We start from the raw sequence: 10,724 nt of genomic DNA, 5'->3' as shown, positions 1-10,724 counted from the left end.
CATACATAACCAAGCACAATGCAAAGCGTCAGATGTGTGTGGTGTAAAGCACGTAACCACTGGACTCTGGAGCAGTGAAAACGTGTTCTGTGGAGTGACAAATCACCCTTCTTTATCTGGCAGTCAGATGGACGAATCTGGGTTTAGTAAATGCCAGGAGAACATTACCTGCATGACTGCATTGTGCCAACTTTAAAGTTTGGTGGAGGAGGGATATTTTTTTTCTAAGGTTTGGCCTACGTCCCTTAGTACCAGTGAAGGTAAATCTTAATGCTTCAGCATACCAAGACATTTTGGACAGTTGTATGCTTCCAACTTTGTGGAAACAGTTTGCTGAAGGCTTTTTTTTTGTTCCAGCAGGACTGTGCCCCAGTGCACAAAGCACGGTCCATAAAGACATGGTTGGGTGAGTTTGGTGTGGAAGAACTTGACTGGACCGCACAGAGCCATGACCTCAACCTCATCGAACACCTTTGGGATGAACTAGAATGGAGATAGTGAGCCGGGCCCAACATCAGTGTCTGACCTCACAAATGCTCTTCTGGATAAATGGGTGAAAATTCCCAGAGACACTCCAAAATCTTGTAGAAAGGCTTCCCAGAAGGGTGGAAACTATTTTAGCTGCAAAGGAGGGACCAACTCCATATTAATGCCTATGAATTGAACCTCTTGAGGACCGAGCCTATTATGGTCTTAAGGACCAGGCCCCATTTTTTAAAATATTACATGTCACTTTACGTGGTAGTAACTTTGGAATGCTTTTACTTATCCAAGTGATTCTGAGATTGTTTTTTTCATGACACATTGTACTTTAGGTTAGTGATAAATTCCGGCCAGTATGTTTTGCGTTTATTTATTAAAAAATCCAAAATTGACAGAAAGTTTAGAAAAATTAGCAATTTACAACATCTGAAGTTCTCTGCTTTTGAGAGTCATACCACACAAAATAGTTAATAATTAATATTACCCAGGTCTACTTTCTTGCCATCATTTTTTTTTTTTTTTTTTTAAGACGTTAGAAGGCTTATATTTTTAGCAGCAATTTTACAGATTTTCAAGAAAATTTCCAAAACCTTCTTTTTTAGGGACCAATTCAGTTCTCAAGCGACTTTGACGGGCTCATGTAATAAGAACCCCCATAAATTACCCCATTTTAGAAACTGCACCCCTCACATTATTCAAAACTGCAGTTACAAACTTTAACCCTTTAGGTGTTCTACACAAGATAAAGCAAAATGGAGGTAAAATTTCAAAGTCTTTTTTTTTTTTCTTACAGATATTCCATTTTAATCCATTTTTTTACTATAACACAGCAAGAGCAACAAACCTCAATATTTTTTACCTTGATTCTGCAGTTTTTAGAAATATCCCATATGTGGCCCTAGTGCGCCTCTCGACTCAAACACAGTCCCCTGAAACAAAGGAGCACATATGGATTTTAGGGCCTTTATTATTTGAGGGTGTTTTTCCAGGCACCATGTCGCATTTGCAGAGCCCCTAAAGCACCAGTACAATGAAAACCCCAAAAAAGTGACCCCATTTTGGAATTCACACCCCTTAAGGAATATATCTAGGGGTGAAGTGAGCATTTTGACCTCACATGAGTTTTCCAGAATTTGATGTAAAGCATGGAAAATTGCTAATTTTTCACAATTATGCCATTCCAGTGCCTAATATGTTGTACCCAACTTGTGTTATTGGAGACACTCCTACCATAGATTGTTATGCAGGTTCTCCCCGATCTGGCAGTACACCACATGTTGCCATTATCTGCTGTCCAAGCACAGCGGGGCTCAGAAGGGAAGGCGCAACATTTGGCTCTTGGAGTACAGATTTCGCTGGAATGGTTTTCAGGCACCATGTTGACTTTGCAGAGTCTCTGAGGTATTAGTACAATGGAAACCCCTAAGAAGTGACCCTATTTTGGAAACTACACCCCCTGAGGAATTTATTTAGGGGTGTAGTGAGCATTTGGACTCAACAGGTGTTTCATAGAAGTCATAAGCACTGCACCGTAAAAATGAAAAATTGCATTTTTTTTCCAGTGAATTGTCGATTTAGCCCAAATATTTTTTTTTATACAAGGGGTAATAGGAAAAAAGCACTCTACAATTTGTTATGCAATTTCTCGTGAATACGGCAATACCCTACATGTGGCCGTAAACTGCTGTGTAGGCCGACGAAGGGGCTCAGAAGGGAAGGAGCACGATTTGGCTTTTGAGCACAGATTCTGCTGGAATATTTTTCAGGTGCCATATTGTGTTTGCAGAGCTCCTCAGGTACTAATAGTTGTGGAAACCACCAAGAAGTGACCCCATTTTAGAAACTAGACCCCTCAAGGCATTTATCTAGGGGTGCAGTGATCATTTTGAACCTACGGGAATTTTCCGGAATTTGATGCAATGCAAAAAAAAATTGCAAATTTTTCCCAATTATGCTATTTCAGTGGCCAATACGTTGTGCCCATCTTGTGCTATCGGAGACACTCCCCACATAAATTGTTATGCATGTTATCCCGTGTACAGATATATCCCACATGTGGCCATTATATGCTGCTCTGGCATATGAAAGGGTTCAAAAGGTGCGCCATTTGGCTTTTGGAGCACAGATTTGGCTGGAATGGTTTTCGTGTGACATGTCGCATTTGCAGAGGCCCTGAGGTACTACCTCAGTGGAAACTCCCAAGAAGTGACCCCATTTTGGAAACTACACCCCTCGAGGAATTTATTTAGGGGTGTAGTGAGCATTTGGACTTCAGAGTTTTTTTTTTATAGAAGTTATAAACACTGGGAAGTGAAAATGAAAAATTGCCAATAAATTTTCCAATAAACCGTTGCTTCAGCCCCACATTTTTTATTCATACAAGGGGTAATAGAAAAATCACTGCTCAATTTGTTACGCAATTTCTACAATACCCCCCCCCCCCATATGTGGTGGTAAACTGCTATATGGGCACACTGCAAGGCTCAGAAAGGAAGGAGCAACATTTGGTTTTTGAGCACAGATTCTGCTGGAATATTTTTCAGGCTCCATATTGTGCTTGCAGAGCCACCGAGGTACCAATACAGTGAAGTGACACCATTTAGGAAACTACACCCCTCAAGGCATTTATCTAGGGGTGTAATGATCATTTTGACCATACAGGAGTTTTCCAGAATTTGATGAAAAGCATGAAAATTTTTAAATGTTTCACAATTATGTCATTTTAGCGCCCACTTGGTTGTGCCCTGCTTGTGTTATCTGAGACACTCACCCCATGCATTGTTATGCAGGTTCTCCCAGGTACGGCAATACCCCTCATGTGGCTATTATCTCCCGCTAGGGCAATCGGCAAAGCTCAAAAGGGAAATTGCACCATGCCTACTTTGTTGATATTTACTACATTGTAGCAGGATTACAGAGGCTCAGAGGTTTTAAAATATTAGAAGACCCCAAGAAGTGACCCAATTTTGAAAACTACACCCCTCAAAGTATTCATCTAGGGGTATAGTGAGAAACTTGACTGTTCAGATTTTTTTAGTGATTAAAACAAAATTGTTAGAAGACAAAAAAAATATTTCACAGACTTGTTTGCTGAAACATTTTGGGGATGTATCAAGCACCAATGGAAAAAAAAATTAAAAAAAATAGTACCTCACAATTAATTCCGATTTTTTTTCCTGTGTTCACCAATACCCCATATGTGACCTTTTTTTTTTATTATTGTACAGACACACAGTGGGGCCCAGAAGTGAAGGTGTACCATGAGGCTCTTCAAGGCTTAGTTTTTGCTTGGGTGATTTTGGGCCACCATGTCGAGGGGTATAAGGATTTTTTTATATATATATATATATATATATATATATATATATATAAAATTAGTGCACAAGTGGGCAATTTTAAATGAAGGTGACAAGATTTAAGATGAAATTCATATGGACATCCTGAAAATGGCAAAAGGCATAACTAAAACCAGTAATCCAATGAAGAATGTTAAATTCAAAAACATTCTTTCCTGCAAAGCCCTGGTTTGGAGGGGCAAGTACTGCATTGATAGATCGTATGCTTTCAGATACCCCTCTTCGAACACGCGCAACAATTTTTTCCCGTTTGGTGTACTTCACTTGCTGGCCAGGGACAATTCTACTTGCCTCACTTCCTGAAGCCCTGCTTCTCGCTCCTTCCCCCTGGTCTCTAAAAAATACATTTTTTAATAACTTTTTCAAGGTACTCCAGATACCTAGAACGATTGCCAGCACTTTGGTACAAAATAAAATAATAGAGGAGGGCCATTTCAATCAAGTACACTGCAGGTTTTTTGTACCATACTTTTGTCTTTCGCATGGCACAGTATGGCTTCATTAATTGATCTCCCAAATCCACCCCCCATATGTTTGTTGTAGGCCTGCCTGTATGCATACACCCACTGGCGTAGCAATAGGGGTCGCAGCGGTCGCAATTGCGACCAGGCCCCGAAGCCAGGGGGGCCCACGGCCCCCCGCACCACATCAATAAAAAGTTACTATAGTAACTCGGACCGCGGGCCCCTGTTACTTTAGTAACATACTTTACTTACCTTCCTGGTTCCGGATCGCAGCGGAGGTCCTGACGTCAAGCGCTGTGCGCAGCGCATGACGTCACAGCGCTATGCGCCGCACACAGCATCGAGACGACAGAACTCCCGCCGCGGCCGAAGAGGAAGGTAAGATTAGCCCTGACTCCCAGGACCCGCCAATCAGCTGTTTTGAAGGGGCCGCAGCACTCGTACGAGAGCTGCTCCCCTTCATTCCTGTCACTTCATTCCGGTCACACTGTGAATCCGTGTCGGCGATTCACAGTGTGGGTGAGTAGTGAAATGAAGGGAAGCAGCTCTCGTAGGAGTGCTGCGGCCCCTTCAAAACAGCTGATTTGCGGGTCCCGAGAGACACATCAGCTATTGATGGCCTATCCTGAGTATAGGCCATCAATGTTTAGGGACTGCACAACCCCTAAGCCTACGATGTAGCAGGATTAGGGGGCCCATGAGACAGGATCACAGATTGTGTGATCCTGTCTGCTGGGCCCTGTATCTAAGCCAATCACATGGTAGGCTTAGATACATGGCCCATGCGTGATACTGTCTGCTGGGCCCTGTATCTAAGCCAATCACATGGTAGGCTTAGATACATGGCCCATGTGTGATCCTGTCTGATGGGCCCTGTATATAAGCCTACCACACTGTAGGTTTAGATACAGGGCCCCAGCACACAGTAATCTTATACTGTATAAGATTACTGTCTGCTGGACCCTGTATCTAAGCCTACGTTGTGGTAGGCTTAGATACAGGGTCCCACAGACAGTATCACACATGGGCCATGTATCTAAGCCTAACACATGTGTTACTAATTGTTTTTCTTGTGTGTTTTCTTACAGGTTCGGTCGTTGGACTACGGCGGATTCCAGGACTACTTCGATGACAGCTTTTTTTTTATTATCAATCAAATGGTTAATGAGGGCTGTTTTTTTTTTTATTTCAATAAAATATTTTTTCTATGTCTTTGTGTTTTTTTTTAAACTATATTACTACCGCCTTAGTAATGGCCGCCGGCTGATTGACAGCATCCATTGCTAAGGCGGGGCTTAGTGTTAGCCGACGCAGAGGCTAACACTAACCCCCTTTATTACCCCGGTACCCATCGCCACCAGGGGTGCTGGGAAGAGCCGGGTACGATCCAGTACCTGACCATCTGTAGTGATGGTTGGCCACTGGGGTGGCCGCAGGCTGGTATCATCAGGAGGGTAAAGGCCAAAAACAGTGGACCTTTCTACCCTGGTGATGCTAGGCTGCTGCTGCTTTATTGTATCTGGCTGGTTATGAAAAATGGGGGGGACCCCACGTCATTTAAAAAAAAATAAAAAATAAAATTGGAAAGAACGATGTCGGGTCCCCCCCAATTTTCATAACCAGCCAGATACAACACAGCAGCAGCAGCCTAGCATTACCAGGGTGGGAAGGGCCACTGTTTTTGGCCTTCCCCAGCCTAATACTACCAGCCTGCGGCCACCCCGGTGCCTGCCCGTCACTACAGATGGTCGGGTACTGGTTCATACCCGGCTCTTCCCAGTACTCCTGGTGGCGGTGGGTACCGGGGTAATAATGGGGGTTAGTGTAGCCTCTGCACCAGCTAACATTAAGCCTCGCCTTAGTAATGGAGGTTGTCAATCAGCCGGCGGCCATTACTAAGGCGGTGATAATAAAGTTTAAAAAGATACAAGCACATAGAAAAAATATTTTATTGAAATAAAAAAACACAACCCTCATTAACCATTTTATTGAGAATAAAAAAAACGCCGTCATTGAAGTCCTCGTATCCGAAGTCCAACAACCGAACCTGTAAAAAAACACAAACACACAAAAATAATCAGTAACACATAAAGAAGCAAAATTATTATTCTTACCTTTCCTGGGTCCAGCGTTGGAGCCGCAATGTCAGCGAGCTGGGCCCTGTATCTAATCCAATCATGTGTGATACTGTCTGCTGAGCTGTGTATCTAATCCAATCATGTGTGATACTGTCTGCTGGGCCCTGTATCTAATCCTATCATGTGTGATACTGTCTGCTGAGCTGTGTATCTAATCCAATCATGTGTGATACTGTCTGCTGAGCTGTGTATCTAATCGTATCTTTTGTGATACTGTCTGCTGGGCCCTATATCTAATCCGATCATGTGTGATACTGTCTGCTGAGCCACTGTATTTAATCCTATCATGTGTGATACTGCCTTCTGAGCCACTGTATCTAATCCTATCATGTGTGGTACTGTCTGCTGAGCCACTGTATCTAATCCCATCATGTGTGGTACTGTCTGCTGGGCCCTATATCTAATCCGATCATGTGTGATACTGTCTGCTGGGCCACTGTATCTAATCCTATCATGTGTGATACTGTCTGCTGAGCCACTGTATCTAATCCTATCCATAGTTTATAGGGTTGTAGTGCTATAGATATGCTATGCTGTCTCATATACACACTTTTTTTTGGGCGGACACATATATATTGGGGCTATTTCCCTGACATTTTAAGCCCTGACGATATACGTTCACACGGCAGCATCTGTTACGGCTGAAATTACGGTGCTGTTTTCAGGAGAAAACAGCACCGTAATTTCAGCCGTAATGGCATGTGCAGGCGTCTTTCGCTGCGTCCATTACTGACGTAATTGGAGCTGTTTTTCTATGGAGTCCATGGAAAACGGCTCCATTTACGTCTGAAGAAGTGACAGGCACTTCTTTGACGCGGCGCGTAAAAAAAAATGACCATCGGCACAGAACATCGTAAGACCCATTCAAATGATTGGGCAGATGTTTGCCAACGCTTTTGAGCCGCATTTTCGGACGTAATTCAATGCTAAAACGCCCGAATTACGTCCGGAAATAGGGTGTGTGAACCCAGCCTTAGTGACGCCCCCGGCTGCTAGTGCTGCATTGTTGGGTCACTTAGGAGACCCAGCGATGCAGCTGAAAGCTGCGGACCGTCGGCCATGAGAAGTTTGCGGGGGGGGGGGGGGGCCCAGTAAGAATTTTTGCATCGGGGCCCATGAGCCTTTAGCTACGCCCATGCATACACCCACTGAAACTGGGTTTGTCATTTTGTCATGGATTGAGGAGAGAATGAGGACCTCTTTTCTTGTCCCTGAATCTTACCAGGAGCACATTTTGATCATATCGTGCCCTGGTTTCTCCATCTGCCAGTTTTTCCAGCAAGGAAAGTCTTTGGAAGAGTTAAGATTCCCGCCAAGCAATGCCACAGGCCAGTTTTCCTTTCAACAAGGCAACTTAAAAAGCGGAATGCTAGTGAAATTGTCGAGGTATAGGTGGTACCCCTTATCCATCAGAGGATGCAACAGGTCCCACACTATTTCACCATTTGTGCCAAGAACTGGGGGGCACTCTGGGAGACTAATCTGTGTGTATTTCTCCTCGTACACACAAAAAGGAGCATGTTTATACAGACTGACTTTCGGCCAGTATATATATATTTTTATGCCATATCTGGCTCTCTTGGTTGGCAAATATTGACAGAAATTAAGCCTTCCCTTGAAATGGACTAATGATTCGTAAATGGCTATGTTTTTTTCTGGGACATAAACTTCTCAAAAAAACAAATTAAAAGGTGTGATGAGGGGCCTAATCTTAAACAACCTATCAAAAATTTTACATGACCCGGGGGTGGGCACTGCTCATTTTCAGCAAAATGTAGAAACTTTAAAAACCTCAAAATGTTTTTGACGCATCACAGCACGGAATATAGGTATATCATACATCATATCTGTGGACCAATATGATTTTATTGTTGTTTAACTTATAAGGCTCATGTTAGGTAAAAGCCCCCAGAAGGTTGCAATTTCATTTGGATTGGTTGGATGCCATGCATAATGGGATGTCGGATTTTTGGCTAAGAGCTGTTGTGCATATAAATTTGTATATAGTATCCGGAAAAAAAACATTTAGAAAAATCTATTTCCTGAAAACCAGTTGGATTTATTTTTATGCCAATGGCAGAGGTAAACTCAGGTATTTCAGGAGGTAGGCGGTAGCCATATGGGGTCACTTGTGCTGGGGTCATTCAGATCACTAGCCCTGCTTCATTTATGTGGGGGTTCCTAGTCATCAGTGGAGGATAACAAAAGCTATGATTCATCCTCACTGGCGCTTTCAGTATCGGAACATAAAATTACATATGCCTCCTCCACGCTAAATAGACAAGACATTCTGGGTATATAACAACCTGAATTAGTATTAGTTTTTTTTATGAAGACGAAAGTAAAATCCTGACAAGGTAACTGTGACGTGCAAAAGTAGCACACAAAATTATTACTAAATTACTAAACTAACCTAAAATTGTGAAATCTTTTTTATTTTTATGAAGCTGAAACGAAACCCCCCCCCCCCAAAAAAAATACTACTCCTCAAAAATATGGGAGTAGTGGGAGAGGTTGGACTAGTGCTGTTGGGCACTAAAGGGGTGCAGTAAAGGGTGCTGGTGGACACTATAGCGGAACTAAAGGGTTGGCAGTAAAGGGTGCTGGTGGGAACCAGAGGGCTGGTGGACCCTAAAGGGGGCTGTAATATATACTGATGGGCACTAAAGAAGGCTATTATATATATTGATGGGCACGATAGAGGGCTGATGGGCACTAAAGATTATTATAACTAGCTATTTTTTCACAGAGATGAGGAGATCAGAGACGGTGACAGGAGCTATCTCCTGTTTATGACATCATATAGTTCTGTGATTGGTCAGTCTCCAAAGACTGACCAAACACACCAATCCCCGGCATGGGGCCATGCTGATTGGTCCCCAGCCCAGCAACAGAGGCGGTCGGCTTTCAATGACAGCTGCTGTCGCTGTGTTATCACTACGTGATTTCACATAATGACTGTTTATTCCTTCTCCGCAATAGCACAGCACAGCAAAGGTCTTCTTCAATAAGCGGTGTGTGCCGTACTACTGCAGAGCAGGTCCACAACAGGTTAAGATGGGATGTCATAAAAGCTCCTGGCGGTGTCCCTATACTTTTGTCCATGTAGGGGTTTTGTATTATTTTTTATTTTGTAATTTAAGTTTTATTTGAACATGTGAATTGTGTGAAAATAGTCCTGGCTACCAAAGGTGCAAAATGTCCAAAAACCCCTGGGCAGCGAAAGGTTTAATAATGACACTCTGGATACAGTTGTAGGAGCAGGGGCAGAATACTTATATGATATAATAAACTGTTAGGGTATGTTCACACGGCCTATTTTAGGACGTTTTTCGGGCCGTAAACTGCCGAAAAATCGGAAGCAGAACGCCGCCAAACATCTGTCCATTAACTTCAATAGGAAAACGGCGTTCTGTTCCGACGGAGCGTTTTTCGCGGCTTTTTTTTTTTTACGCGTAAAACAACGACTGCGAAAAAGAAGTGCAGGACACTTCTTGGAGCAGTTTTCCATAGACTATTGAAAAAAGCTCCAAAAATGGGCGTAAAAACGTTGTGAAAATCGCGAGTGGCACAAAAAACGTCTGAAAATCAGGAGCTGTTTTCTCTTGAAAACAGCTCCGTATTTTGAGACGTTTTTGACTCTGCGTGTGAACATACCCTTAGGGTGAGTTCAGACGTGACAGATATTTTTCATGCCGGATTTACAGTGGATAGAAAAAGTCTACACACCCCTGTTAAAATGCCAGGTTTTTGTCAAAAAATCAGTACAAGATTAAATATAATTGGGGATGTGGTTGTATTCAGAATTGGACAATCACATTTAAACTCATGTTAAATAGTAGTCAGTACACAGCGGTTATTATTTAAAGTGATTCTGAGTAACCCCATATAAAGCTCAGCGATTTTCCTGATATTTTCTTTGTTGCATGTGACAGCAAAAGCCATGGTCTGTAAAGAACTTACAACACATCAAAGGGATCTGATTGTTGAAAGGCATCAGTCAGGAGAAGGGTACCAAAGAATTTCCAAAGCATTAGATATACCATGGAACACAGTGAAGACGGTCATCAAGAAGTGGATTACATTTGGCACAACAGTGACATTACCAAGAACTTGATGTCCCTCAAAACTTGATGAAAAGACAAGACGAAAATTAGTCCGGGAGGCTACCAAGAGGCCTACAGCAACATTAGAGAAGCTGTAGGACTTTCTGGCAGGTACTGGTTGTGTAGTGCATGTGACAACAATCTCCCGTATTCTTCGTATGTCTGGGCTGTGGGGTA

General features: G+C 42.8%; 1 protein-coding gene across 1 annotated transcript in view; it reads right to left on the bottom strand.

The window, feature by feature from the left end:
* Positions 1–1,359: 1,359 nt before the first annotated feature.
* Positions 1,360–10,724, bottom strand: part of LOC142749624 (threonine--tRNA ligase 2, cytoplasmic-like) — a 59,282-nt gene continuing 49,917 nt past the window's right edge. Inside the window, exon 24 of the transcript XR_012882433.1 lies at positions 1,360–1,412. The gene's annotated coding sequence lies outside the window, so the exon portion shown is untranslated. The remainder of the gene's footprint in view (positions 1,413–10,724) is intronic.

This window comes from Rhinoderma darwinii, chromosome 3 (assembly GCF_050947455.1).
Source record: "Rhinoderma darwinii isolate aRhiDar2 chromosome 3, aRhiDar2.hap1, whole genome shotgun sequence".
Taxonomy (NCBI): Eukaryota; Metazoa; Chordata; class Amphibia; order Anura; family Rhinodermatidae; genus Rhinoderma; species Rhinoderma darwinii.
The sequence above is the reverse complement of the archived record's forward strand: the minus strand, read 5'-3'. Positions and strand labels throughout refer to the sequence as shown.